The 25207-nt window shown below is 43.7% G+C and overlaps 25 non-coding genes across 25 annotated transcripts; 9 read left to right on the top strand and 16 right to left on the bottom strand.

Moving 5' to 3' along the window:
* Nucleotides 1-299: 299 nt before the first annotated feature.
* Nucleotides 300-381, bottom strand: trnas-gcu (transfer RNA serine (anticodon GCU)). Its single transcript has one exon. It is a non-coding gene; the product is annotated as a tRNA-Ser (tRNA).
* Nucleotides 382-773: 392 nt separating this feature from the next.
* trnas-gcu (transfer RNA serine (anticodon GCU)) lies at nucleotides 774-855 on the bottom strand. Its single transcript has one exon. It is a non-coding gene; the product is annotated as a tRNA-Ser (tRNA).
* Nucleotides 856-1732: 877 nt separating this feature from the next.
* On the top strand, nucleotides 1733-1873 carry LOC137059032 (U4 spliceosomal RNA). Its single transcript, XR_010900989.1, has one exon. It is a non-coding gene; the product is annotated as a U4 spliceosomal RNA (small nuclear RNA).
* Nucleotides 1874-3751: 1878 nt separating this feature from the next.
* Nucleotides 3752-3892, top strand: LOC137058954 (U4 spliceosomal RNA). The gene has a single exon (XR_010900915.1). It is a non-coding gene; the product is annotated as a U4 spliceosomal RNA (small nuclear RNA).
* Nucleotides 3893-5963: 2071 nt separating this feature from the next.
* Nucleotides 5964-6045, bottom strand: trnas-gcu (transfer RNA serine (anticodon GCU)). Its single transcript has one exon. It is a non-coding gene; the product is annotated as a tRNA-Ser (tRNA).
* Nucleotides 6046-6200: 155 nt separating this feature from the next.
* Nucleotides 6201-6282, bottom strand: trnas-gcu (transfer RNA serine (anticodon GCU)). The gene has a single exon. It is a non-coding gene; the product is annotated as a tRNA-Ser (tRNA).
* Nucleotides 6283-7159: 877 nt separating this feature from the next.
* LOC137058966 (U4 spliceosomal RNA) lies at nucleotides 7160-7300 on the top strand. Its single transcript, XR_010900926.1, has one exon. It is a non-coding gene; the product is annotated as a U4 spliceosomal RNA (small nuclear RNA).
* A 665-nt stretch (nucleotides 7301-7965) lies between these two features.
* On the bottom strand, nucleotides 7966-8047 carry trnas-gcu (transfer RNA serine (anticodon GCU)). Its single transcript has one exon. It is a non-coding gene; the product is annotated as a tRNA-Ser (tRNA).
* An 851-nt stretch (nucleotides 8048-8898) lies between these two features.
* Nucleotides 8899-8980, bottom strand: trnai-gau (transfer RNA isoleucine (anticodon GAU)). Its single transcript has one exon. It is a non-coding gene; the product is annotated as a tRNA-Ile (tRNA).
* A 1319-nt stretch (nucleotides 8981-10299) lies between these two features.
* LOC137059003 (U4 spliceosomal RNA) lies at nucleotides 10300-10440 on the top strand. Its single transcript, XR_010900962.1, has one exon. It is a non-coding gene; the product is annotated as a U4 spliceosomal RNA (small nuclear RNA).
* Nucleotides 10441-11325: 885 nt separating this feature from the next.
* trnas-gcu (transfer RNA serine (anticodon GCU)) lies at nucleotides 11326-11407 on the bottom strand. Its single transcript has one exon. It is a non-coding gene; the product is annotated as a tRNA-Ser (tRNA).
* Nucleotides 11408-12544: 1137 nt separating this feature from the next.
* On the top strand, nucleotides 12545-12685 carry LOC137059002 (U4 spliceosomal RNA). The gene has a single exon (XR_010900961.1). It is a non-coding gene; the product is annotated as a U4 spliceosomal RNA (small nuclear RNA).
* A 1138-nt stretch (nucleotides 12686-13823) lies between these two features.
* trnas-gcu (transfer RNA serine (anticodon GCU)) lies at nucleotides 13824-13905 on the bottom strand. Its single transcript has one exon. It is a non-coding gene; the product is annotated as a tRNA-Ser (tRNA).
* A 629-nt stretch (nucleotides 13906-14534) lies between these two features.
* Nucleotides 14535-14616, bottom strand: trnas-gcu (transfer RNA serine (anticodon GCU)). The gene has a single exon. It is a non-coding gene; the product is annotated as a tRNA-Ser (tRNA).
* A 392-nt stretch (nucleotides 14617-15008) lies between these two features.
* trnas-gcu (transfer RNA serine (anticodon GCU)) lies at nucleotides 15009-15090 on the bottom strand. Its single transcript has one exon. It is a non-coding gene; the product is annotated as a tRNA-Ser (tRNA).
* Nucleotides 15091-15482: 392 nt separating this feature from the next.
* On the bottom strand, nucleotides 15483-15564 carry trnas-gcu (transfer RNA serine (anticodon GCU)). The gene has a single exon. It is a non-coding gene; the product is annotated as a tRNA-Ser (tRNA).
* An 877-nt stretch (nucleotides 15565-16441) lies between these two features.
* On the top strand, nucleotides 16442-16582 carry LOC137058963 (U4 spliceosomal RNA). The gene has a single exon (XR_010900923.1). It is a non-coding gene; the product is annotated as a U4 spliceosomal RNA (small nuclear RNA).
* A 1641-nt stretch (nucleotides 16583-18223) lies between these two features.
* Nucleotides 18224-18364, top strand: LOC137058934 (U4 spliceosomal RNA). The gene has a single exon (XR_010900898.1). It is a non-coding gene; the product is annotated as a U4 spliceosomal RNA (small nuclear RNA).
* Nucleotides 18365-19503: 1139 nt separating this feature from the next.
* Nucleotides 19504-19585, bottom strand: trnas-gcu (transfer RNA serine (anticodon GCU)). The gene has a single exon. It is a non-coding gene; the product is annotated as a tRNA-Ser (tRNA).
* Nucleotides 19586-20657: 1072 nt separating this feature from the next.
* Nucleotides 20658-20739, bottom strand: trnas-gcu (transfer RNA serine (anticodon GCU)). Its single transcript has one exon. It is a non-coding gene; the product is annotated as a tRNA-Ser (tRNA).
* Nucleotides 20740-20894: 155 nt separating this feature from the next.
* trnas-gcu (transfer RNA serine (anticodon GCU)) lies at nucleotides 20895-20976 on the bottom strand. The gene has a single exon. It is a non-coding gene; the product is annotated as a tRNA-Ser (tRNA).
* Nucleotides 20977-21853: 877 nt separating this feature from the next.
* On the top strand, nucleotides 21854-21994 carry LOC137058953 (U4 spliceosomal RNA). The gene has a single exon (XR_010900914.1). It is a non-coding gene; the product is annotated as a U4 spliceosomal RNA (small nuclear RNA).
* A 1598-nt stretch (nucleotides 21995-23592) lies between these two features.
* Nucleotides 23593-23674, bottom strand: trnai-gau (transfer RNA isoleucine (anticodon GAU)). The gene has a single exon. It is a non-coding gene; the product is annotated as a tRNA-Ile (tRNA).
* Nucleotides 23675-24034: 360 nt separating this feature from the next.
* trnas-gcu (transfer RNA serine (anticodon GCU)) lies at nucleotides 24035-24116 on the bottom strand. Its single transcript has one exon. It is a non-coding gene; the product is annotated as a tRNA-Ser (tRNA).
* Nucleotides 24117-24993: 877 nt separating this feature from the next.
* On the top strand, nucleotides 24994-25134 carry LOC137059000 (U4 spliceosomal RNA). The gene has a single exon (XR_010900960.1). It is a non-coding gene; the product is annotated as a U4 spliceosomal RNA (small nuclear RNA).
* Nucleotides 25135-25207: the final 73 nt, after the last annotated feature.

Below are 25207 nucleotides of genomic sequence, written 5' to 3'. Positions count from 1 at the left end.
ACGTTAAAGCAAAGTGCTTTAAACAACTTTGCCTGGCACTCTCGAACACTAAAGACAACCATCGTTGAGGATGGGTTTCGAACCCACGCGTGCAGAGCACAATGGATTAGCAGTCCATCGCCTTAACCACTCGGCCACCTCGTCACGCAGCTGAATTAAAATGGGATGGGGTGTTTTTCTGCAGCTATGTTTATGATGATTACGTTAAAGTGGTTAAACGTTAAAGCGGTGGTAGGTACATTAAAGCAAAGTGCTTCAAACAACTTTGCCTGGCACTCTCGAACACTAAAGACATCAAACGACGAGGATGGGATTCGAACCCACGCGTGCAGAGCACAATGGATTAGCAGTCCATCGCCTTAACCACTCGGCCACCTCGTCACGCGTCTGCATGAAACTGGGATGTGAGGTTTTTCTGCATCTATGTTTAGGATGATTACTTTAAAGTGGTTAAACGTTAAAGCGGTGGTAAGTACGTTAAAGCAAAGTGCTTTAAACAACTTTGCCTGGCACTCTCGAACACCAAAGACAACCATCGTTGAGGATGGGTTTCAAACCCAGACGTGCAGAGCACAATGGATTAGCAGTCCATCGCCTTAACCACTCGGCCACCTCGTCACGCGTCTGCATGAAATTGGAATGTGGTGTTTTTCTGCAGCTATGTTTAGGATGATTACTTTAAAGTGGTTAAACGTTTAAGCGGTGGTAGGTACATTAAAGCAAAGTGCTTCAAACAACTTTGCCTGGCACTCTCGAACACTAAAGACATCAAACGACGAGGATGGGATTCGAACCCACGCGTGCAGAGCACAATGGATTAGCAGTCCATCGCCTTAACCACTCGGCCACCTCGTCACGTGTCTGCATGAAACTGGGATGTGATGTTTTTCTCCATCTATGTTTAGGATGATTACTTTAAAGTAGTTAAACGTTAAAGCGGTGGTAAGTACGTTAAAGCAAAGTGCTTTAAACAACTTTGCCTGGCACTCTCGAATACTAAAGACAACCATCGTTGAGGATGGGATTCAAACCCACGCGTGCAGAGCACAATGGATTAGCAGTCCATCGGCTTAACCACTCGGCCACCTCATCCCATGTCTGAAGGGACAGAATTCGTGCTTTGCAGCCACTATCATTAACACAACGGAGAAAAAGTTTACCTTAATGTGTTGTAAAAATGTTGAAGTGATGAGAGATTCGAGCCTTAGACTGACCAGCAAGAAGCAATGTATTATTTTGGTTAGGAGACTCACATTTGTGTTGATGGAAGGAGATGTGCTTATGTTTTTTTGTGTGCTAGTTTTACTTTATTGGAAAGAACCTAGAGAGAAAGCCTGAGTCTAGAAAAACATAGCATAGCTGGCATTGATCCTACCTCAGAAAATGTTTGCAGTGTCCTTGCACTCTTCATTATCCTACCCAACCTCGTAGAGGGCATGCTGAATCAATCCTGAACTCAAATATGTTCTTAGAGACTGAGCATTATGATCCCGCCCCTTTGCTGCCAGAATACCCATAATTCTCTGCTCCCAGATGTACCGAAGCAGTGCAATTTTTTGAGTGAGAAGAGGACAATGAATAAATCTTTTTGTGCATTTCCCTCGCCTCTTTCATAGTCACACTATGAAGCCATCAGTGCCAGAAGCTGATTGCATAGCAGTTTAAAGCTTGATACCATCCTGTCGTTCCATGTCCAGATATGTGCATCGAAGATGTTGTGATGATTTAGGGCATTCTTTCGCAGAGGCAATATTGTAGCCTATGAGTTTTATCTGAGGCGTGATCTTTGCTGGTTGAAAACTTTACCCAATACCCCGCTAGGTTGACTTGAAATACAGTCAGCCTTGGCAATTTTTGTCAGTCTCTTTGGAGACTTATCAACTTGTTGAAAAGAATCCTTTGTTCCTGTTGTCTGCTGTTTCTTAAACGGTTGTGAATCCATGAACACGGAGAAGTTTCGGCTTCTCAGATTTTGGGCTTTTCTCAGCCAATCTCTGTAGTACTTTGGAGTTTCTTACGCCCATGTCCAAGCACCAGAGAAGTTGTTTTATTGATCCTGTAATCAGAATGTTATCAGATATTAACCCAAGCTTTTTTGCTGTTATCAATAAAATGTAATTCAGTTAAAGCTTGCCATGATGTGTTGTAAACAGTTGGATGATGCAAGCAGCATCCCTGCAGTTGACTTTTTTTTACTAGGATCTCCGTAGAGCAAAATAGGCTAGCCTAAATGGGGGTACATTAAAGCAAAGTGCTTCAAAAAACTTTGCCTGGCTCTCTCGAACACTAAAGACATCAAACAATGAGGATGGGATTCGAACTCACGCGTGCAGAGCACAATGGATTTGCAGTCAATATCCTTAACCACTTGGCCACCTCGTCACGCGTCTGCATAAAATTGGGATGTTGTGTTTTTCTGCAGCTATGTTTAGGATGATTACTTTAAAGTAGTTAAACGTTAAAGTGGTGGTAGGTACGTTAAAGCAAAGTGCTTTAAACAACTTTGCCTGGCACTCTCGAACACTAAAGACATCAAACGACGAGGATGGGATTCGAACTCACGCGTGCAGAGCACAATGGATTTGCAGTCAATATCCTTAACCACTTGGCCACCTCGTCACGCGTCTGCATAAAACTGGGATGTTGTGTTTTTCTGCATCTATGTTTAGGATAATTACTTTAAAGTGGTTAAACGTTAAAGCGGTTATAGGTACATTAAAGCAAAGTGCTTCAAACAACTTTGCCTGGCACTCTCGAACACTAAAGACATCAAACGACGAGGATGGGATTCGAAGCCACGCGTGCAGGGCACAATGGATTAGCAGTCCATCGCCTTAACCACTCGGCCACCTCGTTACGCGGCTGCATTAAACTGGGATGTGGTGTTTTTCTGCAGCTATGTTTAGGATGATTACTTTAAAGTAGTTAAACGTTAAAGCGGTGGTAAGTACGTTAAAGCAAAGTGATGTAAACAACTTTGCCTGGCACTCTCGAACACTAAAGACAACCATCGTTGAGGATGATATTCGAACCCACGTGTGCAGAGCACATTGGATTAGCAGTCCATCGGCTTAACCACTCAGCCACCTCGTCCCATGCCTGAAGGTCCCATGTCCCGTCCCATGACAGAATTCGTGCTTTGCAGCCACTATCATTAACACAACGGAAAAAAAGTTTACCTTAATGTGTTGTAAAAATGTTGAGGTGATGAGAGATTCGAGCCTTAGACTGACCAGCAAGAAGCAATGTATTATTTTGGTTAGGAGACTCACATTTGTGTTGATGGAAGGAGATGTGCTTATGTTTTTTTGTGTGCTGATTTTACTTTATTGGAAAGAACCTAGAGAGAAAGCCTGAGTCTAGAAAAACATAGCATAGCTGGCATTGATCCTACCTCAGAAAATGTTTGCAGTGTCCTTGCACTCTTCATTTTCCTACCCAACCTCGTAGAGGGCATGCTGAATCAATCCTGAACTCAAATATGTTCTTAGAGACTGAGCATTATGATCCCGCCCCTTTGCTGCCAGAACACCCATAATTCTCTGCTCCCAGATGTACCGAAGCAGTGCAATTTTTTGAGTGAGAAGAGGACAATGAATAAATCTTTTTGTGCATTTCCCTCGCCTCTTTCATAGTCACACTATGAAGCCATCAGTGCCAGAAGCTGATTGCATAGCAGTTTAAAGCTTGATACCATCCTGTCGTTCCATGTCAAGATATGTGCATCGAAGATGTTGTGATGTTTTAGGGCATTCTTTCGCAGAGGCAATATCGTAGCCTATGAGGTTTATCCGAGGCGTGATCTTTGCTGGTTGAAAACTTTACCCAATACCCCGCTAGGTTGACTTGAAATACAGTCAGCCTTGGCAATTTTTGTCAGTCTCTTTGGAGACTTATCAACTTGTTGAAAAGAATCCTTTGTTCCTGTTGTCTGCTGTTTCTTAAACGGTTGTGAATCCATGAACACGGAGAAGTTTCGGCTTCTCAGATTTTGGGCTTTTCTCAGCCAATCTCAGTAGTACTTTGGAGTTTCTTACGCCCATGTCCAAGCACCAGAGAAGTTGTTTTATTGATCCTGTAATCAGAATGTTATCAGATATTAACCCAAGCTTTTTTGCTGTTATCAATAAAATGTAATTCAGTTAAAGCTTGCCATGATGTGTTGTAAACAGTTGGATGATGCAAGCAGCATCCCTGCAGTTGACTTTTTTTTACTAGGATCTCCGTAGAGCAAAATGGGCTAGCCTAAATGGGGGTACATTAAAGCAAAGTGCTTCAAAAAACTTTGCCTGGCTCTCTCGAACACTAAAGACATTAAACAATGAGGATGGGATTCGAACTCACGCGTGCAGAGCACAATGGATTTGCAGTCAATATCCTTAACCACTTGGCCACCTCGTCACGCGTCTGCATAAAACTGGGATGTTGTGTTTTTCTGCATCTATGTTTAGGATGATTACTTTAAAGTGGTTAAACGTTAAAGCTGTGGTAGGTACATTAAAGCAAAGTGCTTCAAACAACTTTGCCTGGCACTCTCGAACACTAAAGACATCAAACGACGAGGATGGGAGTCGAAGCCACGCGTGCAGAGCACAATGGATTAGCAGTCCATCGCCTTAACCACTCGGCCACCTCGTCTCACGTCTGCATAAAACTGGGCTCTGGTGTTTTTCGGCCGCTATGTTTAGGATGATTACTTTAAAGTAGTTAAACGTTAAAGCGGTGGTAAGTACGTTAAAGCAAAGTGCTTTAAAAAACTTTGCCTGGCACTCTCAAACACCAAAGACAACCATCGTTGAGGATGGGTTTCAAACCCACACGTGCAGAGCACAATGGATTAGCAGTCCATCGCCTTAACCACTCAGCCACCTCGTCACGCGGCTGCATTAAACTGGGATGTGGTGTTTTTCTGCAGCTATGTTTAGGATGATTACTTTAAAGTGGTTAAACGTTTAAGCGGTGGTAGGTACATTAAAGCAAAGTGCTTCAAACAACTTTGCCTGGCACTCTCGAACACTAAAGACATCAAACGACGAGGATGGGATTCGAAGCCACGCGTGCAGAGCACAATGGATTAGCAGTCAATCGCCTTAACCACTCGGCCACCTCGTCTCACGTCTGCATGAAACTGGGCTCTGGTGTTTTTCTGCAGCTATGTTTAGGATGATTACTTTAAAGTAGTTAAACGTTAAAGCGGTGGTAAGTACGTTAAAGCAAAGTGCTTTAAGCAACTTTGCCTGGCACTCTCGAACACTAAAGACAACCATCGTTGAGGATGGGTTTCGAACCCACGTGTGCAGAGCACAATGGATTAGCAGCCCATCGCCTTAACCACTCGGCCACCTCGTCACACGTCTGCATGAAGCTGAGCTCTGGTGTTTTTCTGCAGCTATGTTTAGGATGATTACTTTAAAGTAGTTAAACGTTAAAGCGGTTGTAAGTACGTTAAAGCAAAGTGCTTTAAACAACTTTGCCTGGCACTCTCGAACACTAAAGACAACCATCGTTGAGGATGGGTGTCAAACCCACGCGTGCAGAGCACAATGGATTAGCAGTCCATCGCCTTAACCACTCGGCCACCTCGTCATGCGTCTACAAGGAACTTTGGCTCTGGTGTTTTTCTGCAGCTATGTTTAGGATGATTACTTTAAAGTAGTTAAACGTTAAAGCGGTGGAAAGTACGTTAAAGCAAAGTGCTTCAAACAACTTTGCCTGGCACTCTCGAACACTAAAGACAACCATCGTTGAGGATGGGTTTCGAACCCACGCGTGCAGAGCACAATGGATTAGCAGTCCATAGCCTTAACCACTCGGCCACCTCGTCACGCGTCTGCATGAAATTGGAATGTGGTGTTTTTCTGCAGCTATATTTAGGAAGATTACTTTAAAGCGGTGGTAGGTACATTAAAGCAAAGTGCTTCAAACAACTTTGCCTGGCACTCTCGAACACTAAAGACATCAAACGACGAGGATGGGATTCGAACCCACGCGTGCAGAGCACAATGGATTAGCAGTCCATCGCCTTAACCACTCGGCCACCTCGTCTCACGTCTGCATGAAACTGGGCTCTGGTGTTTTTCTGCAGCTATGTTTAGGATGATTACTTTAAAGTAGTTAAACGTTAACGCGGTGGTAAGTACGTTAAAGCAAAGTGCTTTAAACAACTTTGCCTGGCACTCTCGAACACTAAAGACATCAAACGACGAGGATGGGATTCGAACCCACGCGTGCAGAGCACAATGGATTAGCAGTCCATCGCCTTCACCACTCGGCCACCTCGTCACGTGTCTGCATGAAACTGGGATGTGATGTTTTTCTGCATCTATGTTTAGGATGATTACTTTAAAGTAGTTAAACGTTAAAGCGGTGGTAAGTATGTTAAAGCAAAGTGCTTTAAACAACTTTGCCTGGCACTCTCGAACACTAAAGACAACCATCGTTGAGGATGGGATTCAAACCCACGCGTGCAGAGCACAATGGATTAGCAGTCCATCGGCTTAACCACTCGGCCACCTCGTCCCATGTCTTAAGGGACAGAATTCGTGCTTTGCAGCCACTATCATTAACACAACGGAGAAAAAGTTTACCTTAATGTGTTGTAAAAATGTTGAGGTGATGAGAGATTCGAGCCTTAGACTGACCAGCAAGAAGCAATGTATTATTTTGGTTAGGAGACTCACATTTGTGTTGATGGAAGGAGATGTGCTTATGTTTTTTTGTGTGCTGATTTTACTTTATTGGAAAGAACCTAGAGAGAAAGCCTGAGTCTAGAAAAACATAGCATAGCTGGCATTGATCCTACCTCAGAAAATGTTTGCAGTGTCCTTGCACTCTTCATTATCCTACCCAACCTCGTAGAGGGCATGCTGAATCAATCCTGAACTCAAATATGTTCTTAGAGACTGAGCATTATGATCCCGCCCCTTTGCTGCCAGAATACCCATAATTCTCTGCTCCCAGATGTACCGAAGCAGTGCAATTTTTTGAGTGAGAAGAGGACAATGAATAAATCTTTTTGTGCATTTCCCTCGCCTCTTTCATAGTCACACTATGAAGCCATCAGTGCCAGAAGCTGATTGCATAGCAGTTTAAAGCTTGATACCATCCTGTCGTTCCATGTCCAGATATGTGCATCGAAGATGTTGTGATGTTTTAGGGCATTCTTTCGCAGAGGCAATATCGTAGCCTATGAGGTTTATCCGAGGCATGATCTTTGCTGGTTGAAAACTTTACCCAATACCCTGCTAGGTTGACTTGAAATACAGTCAGCCTTGGCAATTTTTGTCAGTCTCTTTGGAGACTTGTCAACTTGTTGAAAAGAATCCTTTGTTCCTGTTGTCTGCTGTTTCTTAAACGGTTGTGAATCCATGAACACGGAGAAGTTTCGGCTTCTCAGATTTTGGGCTTTTCTCAGCCAATCTCTGTAGTACTTTGGAGTTTCTTACGCCCATGTCCAAGCACCAGAGAAGTTGTTTTATTGATCCTGTAATCAGAATGTTATCAGATATTAACCCAAGCTTTTTTGCTGTTATCAATAAAATGTAATTCAGTTAAAGCTTGCCATGATGTGTTGTAAACAGTTGGATGATGCAAGCAGCATCCCTGCAGTTGACTTTTTTTTACTAGGATCTCCGTAGAGCAAAATGGGCTAGCCTAAATGGGGGTACATTAAAGCAAAGTGCTTCAAAAAACTTTGCCTGGCTCTCTCGAACACTAAAGACATCAAACAATGAGGATGAGATTCGAACCCACGCGTGCAGAGCACAACGGATTAGCAGTCCATCGCCTTAACCACTCGGCCACCTCGTCATGCGTCTAGAAGGAACTTTGGCTCTGGTGTTTTTCTGCAGCTATGTTTAGGATGATTACTTTAAAGTGGTTAAACGTTAAAGCGGTGGTAGGTACATTAAAGCAAAGTGCTTCAAACAACTTTGCCTGGCACTCTCGAACACTAAAGACATCAAACGACGAGGATGGGATTCAAACCCACGCGTGCAGAGCACAATGGATTAGCAGTCCATCGCCTTAACCACTCGGCCACCTCGTCACGCGTCTGCATGAAATTGGAATGTGGTGTTTTTCTGCAGCTATATTTAGGATGATTACTTTAAAGCGGTGGTAGGTACATTAAAGCAAAGTGCTTCAAACAACTTTGCCTGGCACTCTCGAACACTAAAGACATCAAAGGACGAGGATGGGATTTGAAGCCACGCGTGCAGAGCACAATGGATTAGCAGTCAATCGCCTTAACCACTCGGCCACCTCGTCTCACGTCTGCATGAAACTGGGTTCTGGTGTTTTTCTGCAGCTATGTTTAGGATGATTACTTTAAAGTAGTTAAACGTTAAAGCGGTGGTAAGTACGTTAAAGCAAAGTGCTTTAAGCAACTTTGCCTGGCACTCTCGAACACTAAAGACAACCATCGTTGAGGATGGGTTTCGAACCCACGTGTGCAGAGCACAATGGATTAGCAGCCCATCGCCTTAACCACTCGGCCACCTCGTCACACGTCTGCATGAAGCTGAGCTCTGGTGTTTTTCTGCAGCTATGTTTAGGATGATTACTTTAAAGTAGTTAAACGTTAAAGCGGTTGTAAGTACGTTAAAGCAAAGTGCTTTAAACAACTTTGCCTGGCACTCTCGAACACTAAAGACAACCATCGTTGAGGATGGGTGTCAAACCCACGCGTGCAGAGCACAATGGATTAGCAGTCCATCGCCTTAACCACTCGGCCACCCCGTCATGCGTCTACAAGGAACTTTGGCTCTGGTGTTTTTCTGCAGCTATGTTTAGGATGATTACTTTAAAGTAGTTAAACGTTAAAGCGGTGGTAAGTACGTTAAAGCAAAGTGCTTCAAACAACTTTGCCTGGCACTCTCGAACACTAAAGACAACCATCGTTGAGGATGGGTTTCGAACCCACGCGTGCAGAGCACAATGGATTATCAGTCCATAGCCTTAACCACTCGGCCACCTCGTCACGCGTCTGCATGAAATTGGAATGTGGTGTTTTTCTGCAGCTATATTTAGGAAGATTACTTTAAAGCGGTGGTAGGTACATCAAAGCAAAGTGCTTCAAACAACTTTGCCTGGCACTCTCGAACACTAAAGACATCCATCGTTGAGGATGGGTTTCGAACCCACGTGTGCAGAGCACAACGGATTAGCAGTCCATAGCCTTAACCACTCGGCCACCTCGTCACGCGTCTGCATGAAATTGGAATGTGGTGTTTTTCTGCAGCTATATTTAGGATGATTACTTTAAAGCGGTGGTAGGTACATTAAAGCAAAGTGCTTCAAACAACTTTGCCTGGCACTCTCGAACACTAAAGACATCAAACGAAGAGGATGGGATTCGAACCCACGCGTGCAGAGCACAATGGATTAGCAGTCCATCGCCTTAACCACTCGGCCACCTCGTCACGTGTCTGCATGAAACTGGGATGTGATGTTTTTCTGCATCTATGTTTAGGATGATTACTTTAAAGTAGTTAAACGTTAAAGCTGTGGTAAGTACGTTAAAGCAAAGTGCTTTAAACAACTTTGCCTGGCACTTTTGAACACTAAAGACAACCATCGTTGAGGATGGGATTCAAACCCACGCGTGCAGAGCACAATGGATTAGCAGTCCATCGGCTTATCCACTCGGCCACCTCGTCCCATGTCTGAAGGGACAGAATTCGTGCTTTGCAGCCACTATCATTAACACAACGGAGAAAAAGTTTACCTTAATGTGTTGTAAAAATGTTGAGGTGATGAGAGATTCGAGCCTTAGACTGACCAGCAAGAAGCAATGTATTATTTTGGTTAGGAGACTCACATTTGTGTTGATGGAAGGAGATGTGCTTATGTTTTTTTGTGTGCTGATTTTACTTTATTGGAAAGAACCTAGAGAGAAAGCCTGAGTCTAGAAAAACATAGCATAGCTGGCATTGATCCTACCTCAGAAAATGTTTGCAGTGTCCTTGCACTCTTCATTATCCTACCCAACCTCGTAGAGGGCATGCTGAATCAATCCTGAACTCAAATATGTTCTTAGAGACTGAGCATTATGATCCCGCCCCTTTGCTGCCAGAATACCCATAATTCTCTGCTCCCAGATGTACCGAAGCAGTGCAATTTTTTGAGTGAGAAGAGGACAATGAATAAATCTTTTTGTGCATTTCCCTCGCCTCTTTCATAGTCACACTATGAAGCCATCAGTGCCAGAAGCTGATTGCATAGCAGTTTAAAGCTTGATACCATCCTGTCGTTCCATGTCCAGATATGTGCATCGAAGATGTTGTGATGTTTTAGGGCATTCTTTCGCAGAGGCAATATCGTAGCCTATGAGGTTTATCTGAGGCGTGATCTTTGCTGGTTGAAAACTTTACCCAATACCCCGCTAGGTTGACTTGAAATACAGTCAGCCTTGGCAATTTTTGTCAGTCTCTTTGGAGACTTATCAACTTGTTGAAAAGAATCCTTTGTTCCTGTTGTCTGCTGTTTCTTAAACGGTTGTGAATCCATGAACACGGAGAAGTTTCGGCTTCTCAGATTTTGGGCTTTTCTCAGCCAATCTCTGTAGTACTTTGGAGTTTCTTACGCCCATGTCCAAGCACCAGAGAAGTTGTTTTATTGATCCTGTAATCAGAATGTTATCAGATATTAACCCAAGCTTTTTTGCTGTTATCAATAAAATGTAATTCAGTTAAAGCTTGCCATGATGTGTTGTAAACAGTTGGATGATGCAAGCAGCATCCCTGCAGTTGACTTTTTTTTACTAGGATCTCCGTAGAGCAAAATAGGCTAGCCTAAATGGGGGTACATTAAAGCAAAGTGCTTTAAACAACTTTGCCTGGCACTCTCGAACACCAAAGACAACCATCGTTGAGGATGGGTTTCAAACCCACACGTGCAGAGCACAATGGATTAGCAGTCCATCGCCTTAACCACTCAGCCACCTCGTCACGCGGCTGCATTAAACTGGGATGTGGTGTTTTTCTGCAGCTATGTTTAGGATGATTACTTTAAAGTAGTTAAACGTTAAAGCGGTGGTAAGTACGTTAAAGCAAAGTGCTTCAAACAACTTTGCCTGGCACTCTCGAACACTAAAGACAACCATCGTTGAGGATGGGTTTCGAACCCACGCGTGCAGAGCACAATGGATTAGCAGTCCATAGCCTTAACCACTCGGCCACCTTGTCACGCGTCTGCATGAAATTGGAATGTGGTGTTTTTCTGCAGCTATATTTAGGATGATTACTTTAAAGCGGTGGTAGGTACATTAAAGCAAAGTGCTTCAAACAACTTTGCCTGGCACTCTCGAACACTAAAGACATCAAACGACGAGGATGGGATTCGAACCCACGCGTGCAGAGCACAATGGATTAGCAGTCCATCGCCTTAACCACTCGGCCACCTCGTCTCACGTCTGCATGAAACTGGGCTCTGGTGTTTTTCTGCAGCTATGTTTAGGATGATTACTTTAAAGTAGTTAAATGTTAAAGCGGTGGTAAGTACGTTAAAGCAAAGTGCTTTAAACAACTTTGCCTGGCACTCTCGAACACTAAAGACATCAAACGACGAGGATGGGATTCAAAGCCACGCGTGCAGAGCACAATGGATTAGCAGTCCATCGCCTTAACCACTCGGCCACCTCGTCACGTGTCTGCATGAAACTGGGATGTGATGTTTTTCTGCATCTATGTTTAGGATGATTACTTTAAAGTAGTTAAACGTTAAAGCGGTGGTAAGTACGTTAAAGCAAAGTGCTTTAAACAACTTTGTTCAAAGCACTTTGAGAGAGAGCCTGGCACTCTCGAACACTAAAGACAACCATCGTTGAGGATGGGATTCAAACTCACGCGTGCAGAGCACAATGGATTAGCAGTCCATCGGCTTAACCACTCGGCCACCTCGTCCCATGTCTGAAGGGACAGAATTCGTGCTTTGCAGCCACTATCATTAACACAACGGAGAAAAAGTTTACCTTAATGTGTTGTAAAAATGTTGAGGTGATGAGAGATTCGAGCCTTAGACTGACCAGCAAGAAGCAATGTATTATTTTGGTTAAAAAGACTCACATTTGTGTTGATGGAAGGAGATGTGCTTATGTTTTTTTGTGTGCTGATTTTACTTTATTGGAAAGAACCTAGAGAGAAAGCCTGAGTCTAGAAAAACATAGCATAGCTGGCATTGATCCTACCTCAGAAAATGTTTGCAGTGTCCTTGCACTCTTCATTATCCTACCCAACCTCGTAGAGGGCATGCTGAATCAATCCTGAACTCAAATATGTTCTTAGAGACTGAGCATTATGATCCCGCCCCTTTGCTGCCAGAATACCCATAATTCTCTGCTCCCAGATGTACCGAAGCAGTGCAATTTTTTGAGTGAGAAGAGGACAATGAATAAATCTTTTTGTGCATTTCCCTCGCCTCTTTCATAGTCACACTATGAAGCCATCAGTGCCAGAAGCTGATTGCATAGCAGTTTAAAGCTTGATACCATCCTGTCGTTCCATGTCCAGATATGTGCATCGAAGATGTTGTGATGTTTTAGGGCATTCTTTCGCAGAGGCAATATCGTAGCCTATGAGGTTTATCTGAGGCGTGATCTTTGCTGGTTGAAAACTTTACCCAATACCCCGCTAGGTTGACTTGAAATACAGTCAGCCTTGGCAATTTTTGTCAGTCTCTTTGGAGACTTATCAACTTGTTGAAAAGAATCCTTTGTTCCTGTTGTCTGCTGTTTCTTAAACGGTTGTGAATCCATGAACACGGAGAAGTTTCGGCTTCTCAGATTTTGGGCTTTTCTCAGCCAATCTCTGTAGTACTTTGGAGTTTCTTACGCCCATGTCCAAGCACCAGAGAAGTTGTTTTATTGATCCTGTAATCAGAATGTTATCAGATATTAACCCAAGCTTTTTTGCTGTTATCAATAAAATGTAATTCAGTTAAAGCTTGCCATGATGTGTTGTAAACAGTTGGATGATGCAAGCAGCATCCCTGCAGTTGACTTTTTTTTACTAGGATCTCCGTAGAGCAAAATAGGCTAGCCTAAATGGGGGTACATTAAAGCAAAGTGCTTTAAACAACTTTGCCTGGCACTCTCGAACACCAAAGACAACCATCGTTGAGGATGGGTTTCAAACCCACACGTGCAGAGCACAATGGATTAGCAGTCCATCACCTTAACCACTCAGCCACCTCGTCACGCGGCTGCATTAAACTGGGATGTTGTGTTTTTCTGCAGCTATGTTTAGGATGATTACTTTAAAGTAGTTAAACGTTAAAGCGGTGGTAAGTACGTTAAAGCAAAGTGCTTTAAACAACTTTGCCTGGCACTCTCGAACACTAAAGACAACCATCGACGAGGATGAGATTCGAACCCACGCGTGCAGAGCACAATGGATTAGCAGTCCATCGCCTTAACCACTCGGCCACCTCGTCACACGTCTGCATGAAACTGGGCTCTGGAGTTTTTCTGCAGCTATGTTTAGGATGATTACTTTAAAGTGGTTAAACGTTAAAGCGGTGGTAGGTACATTAAAGCAAAGTGCTTCAAACAACTTTGCCTGGCACTCTCGAACACTAAAGACATCAATCGACGAGGATGGGATTCTAACCCACGCGTGCAGAGCACAATGGATTAGCAGTCCATCGCCTTAACCACTCGGCCACCTGGTCACGCGTCTGCATGAAACTGGGATGTGGTGTTTTTCTGCATCTATGTTTAGGATGATTACTTTAAAGTGGTTAAACGTTAAAGCGGTAGTAGGTACATTAAAGCAAAGTGCTTCAAACAACTTTGCCTGGCACTCTCGAACACTAAAGACATCAAACGACGAGGATGGGATTCGAACCCACGCGTGCAGAGCACAATGGATTAGCAGTCCATCGCCTTAACCACTCGGCCACCTCGTCACGCGTCTGCATTAAATTGGAATGTGGTGTTTTTCTGCAGCTATATTTAGGATGATTACTTTAAAGTAGTTAAACATTAAAGCGGTGGTAAGTACGTTAAAGCAAAGTGCTTTAAACAACTTTGCCTGGCACTCTCGAACACTAAAGACAACCATCGTTGAGGATGGGTTTCGAACCCACGCGTGCAGAGCACAATGGATTAGCAGTCCATCGCCTTAACCACTCGGCCACCTCGTCACACGTCTGGATGAAACTGGGCTCTGGTGTTTTTCTGCAGCTATGTTTAGGATGATTATTTTAAAGTAGTTAAACGTTAAAGCGGTGGTAAGTACGTTAAAGCAAAGTGCTTTAAACAACTTTGCCTGGCACTCTCGAACACTAAAGACAACCATCGTTGAGGATGGGTTTCGAACCCACGCGTGCAGAGCACAATGGATTAGCAGTCCATCGCCTTAACCACTCGGCCACCTCGTCACGCAGCTGAATTAAAATGGGATGGGGTGTTTTTCTGCAGCTATGTTTATGATGATTACGTTAAAGTGGTTAAACGTTAAAGCGGTGGTAGGTACATTAAAGCAAAGTGCTTCAAACAACTTTGCCTGGCACTCTCGAACACTAAAGACATCAAACGACGAGGATGGGATTCGAACCCACGCGTGCAGAGCACAATGGATTAGCAGTCCATCGCCTTAACCACTCGGCCACCTCGTCACGCGTCTGCATGAAACTGGGATGTGAGGTTTTTCTGCATCTATGTTTAGGATGATTACTTTAAAGTGGTTAAACGTTAAAGCGGTGGTAAGTACGTTAAAGCAAAGTGCTTTAAACAACTTTGCCTGGCACTCTCGAACACTAAAGACAACCATCGTTGAGGATGGGTTTCGAACCCACGCGTGCAGAGCACAATGGATTAGCAGTCCATCGCCTTAACCACTCGGCCACCTCGTCACGCAGCTGAATTAAAATGGGATGGGGTGTTTTTCTGCAGCTATGTTTATGATGATTACGTTAAAGTGGTTAAACGTTAAAGCGGTGGTAGGTACATTAAAGCAAAGTGCTTCAAACAACTTTGCCTGGCACTCTCGAACACTAAAGACATCAAACGACGAGGATGGGATTCGAACCCACGCGTGCAGAGCACAATGGATTAGCAGTCCATCGCCTTAACCACTCGGCCACCTCGTCACGCGTCTGCATGAAACTGGGATGTGAGGTTTTTCTGCATCTATGTTTAGGATGATTACTTTAAAGTGGTTAAACGTTAAAGCGGTGGTAAGTACATTAAAGCAAAGTGCTTTAAACAACTTTGCCTGGCACTCTCGAACACCAAAGACAACCATCGTTGAGGATGGGTTTCAAACCCAGACGTGCAGAGCACAATGGATTAGCAGTCCATCGCCTTAACCACTCGGCCACCTCGTCACGCGTCTGCATGAAATTGGAATGTGGTGTTTTTCTGCAGCTATGTTTAGGATGATTACTTTAAAGTGGTTAAACGTTTAAGCGGTGGTAGGTACATTAAAGCAAAGTGCTTCAAACAACTTTGCCTGGCACTCTCGAACACTAAAGACATCAAACGACGAGGATGGGATTCGAACCCACGCGTGCAGAGCACAATGGATTAGCAGTCCATCGCCTTAACCACTCGGCCACCTCGTCACGTGTCTGCATGAAACTGGGATGTGATGTTTTTCTCCATCTATGTTTAGGATGATTACTTTAAAGTAGTTAAACGTTAAAGCGGTGGTAAGTACGTTAAAGCAAAGTGCTTTAAACAACTTTGCCTGGCACTCTCGAATACTAAAGACAACCATCGTTGAGGATGGGATTCAAACCCACGCGTGCCGAGCACAATGGATTAGCAGTCCATCGGCTTAACCACTCGGCCACCTCGTCCCATGTCTGAAGGGACAGAATTCGTGCTTTGCAGCCACTATCATTAACACAACGGAGAAAAAGTTTACCTTAATGTGTTGTAAAAATGTTGAGGTGATGAGAGATTCGAGCCTTAGACTGACCAGCAAGAAGCAATGTATTATTTTGGTTAGGAGACTCACATTTGTGTTGATGGAAGGAGATGTGCTTATGTTTTTTTGTGTGCTGATTTTACTTTATTGGAAAGAACCTAGAGAGAAAGCCTGAGTCTAGAAAAACATAGCATAGCTGGCATTGATCCTACCTCAGAAAATGTTTGCAGTGTCCTTGCACTCTTCATTATCCTACCCAACCTCGTAGAGGGCATGCTGAATCAATCCTGAACTCAAATATGTTCTTAGAGACTGAGCATTATGATCCTGCCCCTTTGCTGCCAGAATACCCATAATTCTCTGCTCCCAGATGTACCGAAGCAGTGCAATTTTTTGAGTGAGAAGAGGACAATGAATAAATCTTTTTGTGCATTTCCCTCGCCTCTTTCATAGTCACACTATGAAGCCATCAGTGCCAGAAGCTGATTGCATAGCAGTTTAAAGCTTGATACCATCCTGTCGTTCCATGTCCAGATATGTGCATCGAAGATGTTGTGATGTTTTAGGGCATTCTTTCGCAGAGGCAATATCGTAGCCTATGAGGTTTGTCCGAGGCGTGATCTTTGCTGGTTGAAAACTTTACCCAATACCCCGCTAGGTTGACTTGAAATACAGTCAGCCTTGGCAATTTTTGTCAGTCTCTTTGGAGACTTATCAACTTGTTGAAAAGAATCCTTTGTTCCTGTTGTCTGCTGTTTCTGAAATGGTTGTGAATCCATGAACACGGAGAAGTTTCGGCTTCTCAGATTTTGGGCTTTTCTCAGCCAATCTCTGTAGTACTTTGGAGTTTCTTACGCCCATGTCCAAGCACCAGAGAAGTTGTTTTATTGATCCTTTAATCAGAATGTTATCAGATATTAACCCAAGCTTTTTTGCTGTTATCAATAAAATGTAATTCAGTTAAAGCTTGCCATGATGTGTTGTAAACAGTTGGATGATGCAAGCAGCATCCGTGCAGTTGACTTTTTTTTACTAGGATCTCCGTAGAGCAAAATGGGCTAGCCTAAATGGGGGTACATTAAAGCAAAGTGCTTCAAAAAACTTAGCCTGGCTCTCTCGAACACTAAAGACATTAAGCAATGAGGATGGGATTCGAACTCACGCGTGCAGAGCACAATGGATTTGCAGTCAATATCCTTAACCACTTGGCCACCTCGTCACGCGTCTGCATAAAACTGGGATGTTGTGTTTTTCTGCATCTATGTTTAGGATAATTACTTTAAAGTGGTTAAACGTTAAAGCGGTGGTAGGTACATTAAAGCAAAGTGCTTCAAACAACTTTGCCTGGCACTCTCGAACACTAAAGACATCAAACGACGAGGATGGGATTCGAAGCCACGCGTGCAGAGCACAATGGATTAGCAGTCCATCGCCTTAACCACTCGGCCACCTCGTCACGCGGCTGCATTAAACTGGGATGTGGTGTTTTTCTGCAGCTATGTTTAGGATGATTACTTTAAAGTAGTTAAACGTTAAAGCGGATGTAAATACGTTAAAGCAAAGTGCTGTAAACAACTTTGCCTGGCACTCTCGAACACTAAAGACAACCATCCTTGAGGATGAGATTCGAACCCACGCGTGCAGAGCACAATGGATTAGCAGTCCATCGGCTTAACCACTCGGCCACCTCGTCCCATGTCTGAAGGTCCCATGTCCCGTCCCATGACAGAATTCGTGCTTTGCAGCCACTATCATTAACACAACGGAGAAAAAGTTTACCTTAATGTGTTTTAAAAATGTTGAGGTGATGAGAGATTCGAGCCTTAGACTGACCAGCAAGAGGCAATGTATTATTTTGGTTAGGAGACTCACATTTGTGTTGATGGAAGGAGATGTGCTTATGTTTTTTTGTGTGCTAATTTTACTTTATTGGAAAGAACCTAGAGAGAAAGCCTGAGTCTAGAAAAACATAGCATAGCTGGCATTGATCCTACCTCAGAAAATGTTTGCAGTGTCCTTGCACTCTTCATTATCCTACCCAACCTCGTAGAGGGCATGCTGAATCAATCCTGAACTCAAATATGTTCTTAGAGACTGAGCATTATGACCCCGCCCCTTTGCTGCCAGAATACCCATAATTCTCTGCTCCCAGATGTACCGAAGCAGTGCAATTTTTTGAGTGAGAAGAGGACAATGAATAAATCTTTTTGTGCATTTCCCTCGCCTCTTTCATAGTCACACTATGAAGCCATCAGTGCCAGAAGCTGATTGCATAGCAGTTTAAAGCTTGATACCATCCTGTCGTTCCATGTCCAGATATGTGCATCGAAGATGTTGTGATGTTGTAGGGCATTCTTTCGCAGAGGCAATATCGTAGCCTATGAGGTTTATCCGAGGCGTGATCTTTGCTGGTTGAAAACTTTACCCAATACCCCGCTAGGTTGACTTGAAATACAGTCAGCCTTGGCAATTTTTGTCAGTCTCTTAGGAGACTTATCAACTTGTTGAAAAGAATCCTTTGTTCCTGTTGTTTGCTGTTTCTTAAACGGTTGTGAATCCATGAACACGGAGAAGTTTCGGCTTCTCAGATTTTGGGCTTTTCTCAGCCAATCTCAGTAGTACTTTGGAGTTTCTTACGCCCATGTCCAAGCACCAGAGAAGTTGTATTATTGATCCTGTAATCAGAATGTTATCAGATATTAACCCAAGCTTTTTTGCTGTTATCAATAAAATGTAATTCAGTTAAAGCTTGCCATGATGTGTTGTAAACAGTTGGATGATGCAAGCAGCATCCCTGCAGTTGACTTTTTTTTACTAGGATCTCCGTAGAGCAAAATGGGCTAGCCTAAATGGGGGTACATTAAAGCAAAGTGCTTCAAAAAACTTTGCCTGGCTCTCTCGAACACTAAAGACATTAAACAATGAGGATGGGATTCGAACTCACGTGTGCAGAGCACAATGGATTTGCAGTCAATATCCTTAACCACTTGGCCACCTCGTCACGTGTCTGCATAAAACTGGGATGTTGTGTTTTTCTGCATCTATGTTTAGGATGATTACTTTAAAGTGGTTAAACGTTAAAGCTGTGGTAGGTACATTAAAGCAAAGTGCTTCAAACAACTTTGCCTGGCACTCTCGAACACTAAAGACATCAAACGACGAGGATGGGAGTCGAAGCCACGCGTGCAGAGCACAATGGATTAGCAGTCCATCGCCTTAACCACTCGGCCACCTCGTCTCACGTCTGCATAAAACTGGGCTCTGGTGTTTTTCTGCCGCTATGTTTAGGATGATTACTTTAAAGTAGTTAAACGTTAAAGCGGTGGTAAGTACGTTAAAGCAAAGTGCTTTAAAAAACTTTGCCTGGCACTCTCGAACACCAAAGACAACCATCGTTGAGGATGGGTTTCAAACCCACACGTGCAGAGCACAATGGATTAGCAGTCCATCACCTTAACCACTCGGCCACCTCGTCATGCGTCTAGAAGGAACTTTGGCTCTGGTGTTTTTCTGCAGCTATGTTTAGGATGATTACTTTAAAGTGGTTAAACGTTAAAGCGGTGGTAGGTACATTAAAGCAAAGTGCTTCAAACAACTTTGCCTGGCACTCTCGAACACTAAAGACATCAAACGACGAGGATGGGATTCAAACCCACGCGTGCAGAGCACAATGGATTAGCAGTCCATCGCCTTAACCACTCGGCCACCTCGTCACGCGTCTGCATGAAATTGGAATGTGGTGTTTTTCTGCAGCTATATTTAGGATGATTACTTTAAAGCGGTGGTAGGTACATTAAAGCAAAGTGCTTCAAACAACTTTGCCTGGCACTCTCGAACACTAAAGACATCAAACGACGAGGATGGGATTCGAAGCCACGCGTGCAGAGCACAATGGATTAGCAGTCAATCGCCTTAACCACTCGGCCACCTCGTCTCACGTCTGCATGAAACTGGGCTCTGGTGTTTTTCTGCAGCTATGTTTAGGATGATTACTTTAAAGTAGTTAAACGTTAAAGCGGTGGTAAGTACGTTAAAGCAAAGTGCTTTAAGCAACTTTGCCTGGCACTCTCGAACACTAAAGACAACCATCGTTGAGGATGGGTTTCGAACCCACGTGTGCAGAGCACAATGGATTAGCAGCCCATCGCCTTAACCACTCGGCCACCTCGTCACACGTCTGCATGAAGCTGAGCTCTGGTGTTTTTCTGCAGCTATGTTTAGGATGATTACTTTAAAGTAGTTAAACGTTAAAGCGGTTGTAAGTACGTTAAAGCAAAGTGCTTTAAACAACTTTGCCTGGCACTCTCGAACACTAAAGACAACCATCGTTGATGATGGGTGTCAAAACCACGCGTGCAGAGCACAATGGATTAGCAGTCCATCGCCTTAACCACTCGGCCACCTCGTCATGCGTCTACAAGGAACTTTGGCTCTGGTGTTTTTCTGCAGCTATGTTTAGGATGATTACTTTAAAGTAGTTAAACGTTAAAGCGGTGGTAAGTACGTTAAAGCAAAGTGCTTCAAACAACTTTGCCTGGCACTCTCGAACACTAAAGACAACCATCGTTGAGGATGGGATTCAAACCCACGCGTGCAGAGCACAATGGATTAGCAGTCCATCGCCTTAACCACTCGGCCACCTCATCACGCGTCTGCATGTAATTGGAATGTGGTGTTTTTCTGCAGCTATATTTAGGATGATTACTTTAAAGCGGTGGTAGGTACATTAAAGCAAAGTGCTTCAAACAACTTTGCCTGGCACTCTCGAACACTAAAGACATCAAACGACGAGGATGGGATTCGAACCCACGCGTGCAGAGCACAATGGATTAGCAGTCCATCGCCTTAACCACTCGGCCACCTCGTCTCACGTCTGCATGAAACTGGGCTCTGGTGTTTTTCTGCAGCTATGTTTAGGATGATTACTTTAAAGTAGTTAAACGTTAACGCGGTGGTAAGTACGTTAAAGCAAAGTGCTTTAAACAACTTTGCCTGGCACTCTCGAACACTAAAGACATCAAACGACGAGGATGGGATTCGAACCCACGCGTGCAGAGCACAGTGGATTAGCAGTCCATCGCCTTAACCACTCGGCCACCTCGTCACGTGTCTGCATGAAACTGGGATGTGATGTTTTTCTGCATCTATGTTTAGGATGATTACTTTAAAGTAGTTAAACGTTAAAGCGGTGGTAAGTACGTTAAAGCAAAGTGCTTTAAACAACTTTGCCTGGCACTCTCGAACACTAAAGACAACCATCGTTGAGGATGGGATTCAAACCCACGCGTGCAGAGCACAATGGATTAGCAGTCCATCGGCTTAACCACTCGGCCACCTCGTCCCATGTCTGAAGGGACAGAATTCGTGCTTTGCAGCCACTATCATTAACACAACGGAGAAAAAGTTTACCTTAATGTGTTGTAAAAATGTTGAGGTGATGAGAGATTCGAGCCTTAGACTGACCAGCAAGAAGCAATGTATTATTTTGGTTAGGAGACTCACATTTGTGTTGATGGAAGGAGATGTGCTTATGTTTTTTTGTGTGCTGATTTTACTTTATTGGAAAGAACCTAGAGAGAAAGCCTGAGTCTAGAAAAACATAGCATAGCTGGCATTGATCCTACCTCAGAAAATGTTTGCAGTGTCCTTGCACTCTTCATTATCCTACCCAACCTCGTAGAGGGCATGCTGAATCAATCCTGAACTCAAATATGTTCTTAGAGACTGAGCATTATGATCCCGCCCCTTTGCTGCCAGAATACCCATAATTCTCTGCTCCCAGATGTACCGAAGCAGTGCAATTTTTTGAGTGAGAAGAGGACAATGAATAAATCTTTTTGTGCATTTCCCTCGCCTCTTTCATAGTCACACTATGAAGCCATCAGTGCCAGAAGCTGATTTCATAGCAGTTTAAAGCTTGATACCATCCTGTCGTTCCATGTCCAGATATGTGCATCGAAGATGTTGTGATGTTTTAGGGCATTCTTTCGCAGAGGCAATATCGTAGCCTATGAGGTTTATCCGAGGCGTGATCTTTGCTGGTTGAAAACTTTACCCAATACCCCGCTAGGTTGACTTGAAATACAGTCAGCCTTGGCAATTTTTGTCAGTCTCTTTGGAGACTTATCAACTTGTTGAAAAGAATCCTTTGTTCCTGTTGTCTGCTGTTTCTTAAACGGTTGTGAATCCATGAACACGGAGAAGTTTCGGCTTCTCAGATTTTGGGCTTTTCTCAGCCAATCTCTGTAGTACTTTGGAGTTTCTTACGCCCATGTCCAAGCACCAGAGAAGTTGTTTTATTGATCCTGTAATCAGAATGTTATCAGATATTAACCCAAGCTTTTTTGCTGTTATCAATAAAATGTAATTCAGTTAAAGCTTGCCATGATGTGTTGTAAACAGTTGGATGATGCAAGCAGCATCCCTGCAGTTGACTTTTTTTTACTAGGATCTCCGTAGAGCAAAATGGGCTAGCCTAAATGGGGGTACATTAAAGCAAAGTGCTTCAAAAAACTTTGCCTGGCTCTCTCGAACACTAAAGACATCAAACAATGAGGATGAGATTCGAACCCACGCGTGCAGAGCACAACGGATTAGCAGTCCATCGCCTTAACCACTCGGCCACCTCGTCATGCGTCTAGAAGGAACTTTGGCTCTGGTGTTTTTCTGCAGCTATGTTTAGGATGATTACTTTAAAGTGGTTAAACGTTAAAGCGGTGGTAGGTACATTAAAGCAAAGTGCTTCAAACAACTTTGCCTGGCACTCTCGAACACTAAAGACATCAAACGACGAGGATGGGATTCAAACCCACGCGTGCAGAGCACAATGGATTAGCAGTCCATCGCCTTAACCACTCAGCCACCTCGTCACACGTCTGCATGAAATTGGAATGTGGTGTTTTTCTTCAGCTATATTTAGGATGATTACTTTAAAGCGGTGGTAGGTACATTAAAGCAAAGTGCTTCAAACAACTTTGCCTGGCACTCTCGAACACTAAAGACATCAAACGACGAGGATGGGATTCGAAGCCACGCGTGCAGAGCACAATGGATTAGCAGTCAATCGCCTTAACCACTCGGCCACCTCGTCTCACGTCTGCATGAAACTGGGTTCTGGTGTTTTTCTGCAGCTATGTTTAGGATGATTACTTTAAAGTAGTTAAACGTTAAAGCGGTGGTAAGTACGTTAAAGCAAAGTGCTTTAAGCAACTTTGCCTGGCACTCTCGAACACTAAAGACAACCATTGTTGAGGATGGGTTTCGAACCCACGTGTGCAGAGCACAATGGATTAGCAGCCCATCGCCTTAACCACTCGGCCACCTCGTCACATGTCTGCATGAAGCTGAGCTCTGGTGTTTTTCTGCAGCTATGTTTAGGATGATTACTTTAAAGTAGTTAAACGTTAAAGCGGTTGTAAGTACGTTAAAGCAAAGTGCTTTAAACAACTTTTCCTGGCACTCTCGAACACTAAAGACAACCATCGTTGAGGATGGGTGTCAAACCCACGCGTGCAGAGCACAATGGATTAGCAGTCCATCGCCTTAACCACTCGGCCACCTCGTCATGCGTCTACAAGGAACTTTGGCTCTGGTGTTTTTCTGCAGCTATGTTTAGGATGATTACTTTAAAGTAGTTAAACGTTAAAGCGGTGGTAAGTACGTTAAAGCAAAGTGCTTCAAACAACTTTGCCTGGCACTCTCGAACACTAAAGACAACCATCGTTGAGGATGGGTTTCGAACCCACGCGTGCAGAGCACAATGGATTATCAGTCCATAGCCTTAACCACTCGGCCACCTCGTCACGCGTCTGCATGAAATTGGAATGTGGTGTTTTTCTGCAGCTATATTTAGGAAGATTACTTTAAAGCGGTGGTAGGTACATTAAAGCAAAGTGCTTCAAACAACTTTGCCTGGCACTCTCGAACACTAAAGACATCCATCGTTGAGGATGGGTTTCGAACCCACGTGTGCAGAGCACAATGGATTAGCAGTCCATAGCCTTAACCACTCGGCCACCTCGTCACGCGTCTGCATGAAATTGGAATGTGGTGTTTTTCTGCAGCTATATTTAGGATGATTACTTTAAAGCGGTGGTAGGTACATTAAAGCAAAGTGCTTCAAACAACTTTGCCTGGCACTCTCGAACACTAAAGACATCAAACGACGAGGATGGGATTCGAACCCACGCGTGCAGAGCACAATGGATTAGCAGTCCATCGCCTTAACCACTCGGCCACCTCGTCACGTGTCTGCATGAAACTGGGATGTGATGTTTTTCTGCATCTATGTTTAGGATGATTACTTTAAAGTAGTTAAACGTTAAAGCTGTGGTAAGTACGTTAAAGCAAAGTGCTTTAAACAACTTTGCCTGGCACTCTCGAACACTAAAGACAACCATCGTTGAGGATGGGATTCAAACCCACGCGTGCAGAGCACAATGGATTAGCAGTCCATCGGCTTATCCACTCGGCCACCTCGTCCCATGTCTGAAGGGACAGAATTCGTGCTTTGCAGCCACTATCATTAACACAACGGAGAAAAAGTTTACCTTAATGTGTTGTAAAAATGTTGAGGTGATGAGAGATTCGAGCCTTAGACTGACCAGCAAGAAGCAATGTATTATTTTGGTTAGGAGACTCACATTTGTGTTGATGGAAGGAGATGTGCTTATGTTTTTTTGTGTGCTGATTTTACTTTATTGGAAAGAACCTAGAGAGAAAGCCTGAGTCTAGAAAAACATAGCATAGCTGGCATTGATCCTACCTCAGAAAATGTTTGCAGTGTCCTTGCACTCTTCATTATCCTACCCAACCTCGTAGAGGGCATGCTGAATCAATCCTGAACTCAAATATGTTCTTAGAGACTGAGCATTATGATCCCGCCCCTTTGCTGCCAGAATACCCATAATTCTCTGCTCCCAGATGTACCGAAGCAGTGCAATTTTTTGAGTGAGAAGAGGACAATGAATAAATCTTTTTGTGCATTTCCCTCGCCTCTTTCATAGTCACACTATGAAGCCATCAGTGCCAGAAGCTGATTGCATAGCAGTTTAAAGCTTGATACCATCCTGTCGTTCCATGTCCAGATATGTGCATCGAAGATGTTGTGATGTTTTAGGGCATTCTTTCGCAGAGGCAATATCGTAGCCTATGAGGTTTATCTGAGGCGTGATCTTTGCTGGTTGAAAACTTTACCCAATACCCCGCTAGGTTGACTTGAAATACAGTCAGCCTTGGCAATTTTTGTCAGTCTCTTTGGAGACTTATCAACTTGTTGAAAAGAATCCTTTGTTCCTGTTGTCTGCTGTTTCTTAAACGGTTGTGAATCCATGAAC

Source organism: Pseudorasbora parva, chromosome 22 (assembly GCF_024679245.1).
Source record: "Pseudorasbora parva isolate DD20220531a chromosome 22, ASM2467924v1, whole genome shotgun sequence".
Taxonomy (NCBI): Eukaryota; Metazoa; Chordata; class Actinopteri; order Cypriniformes; family Gobionidae; genus Pseudorasbora; species Pseudorasbora parva.
This window is presented reverse-complemented; position numbering and strand designations above follow the sequence as displayed.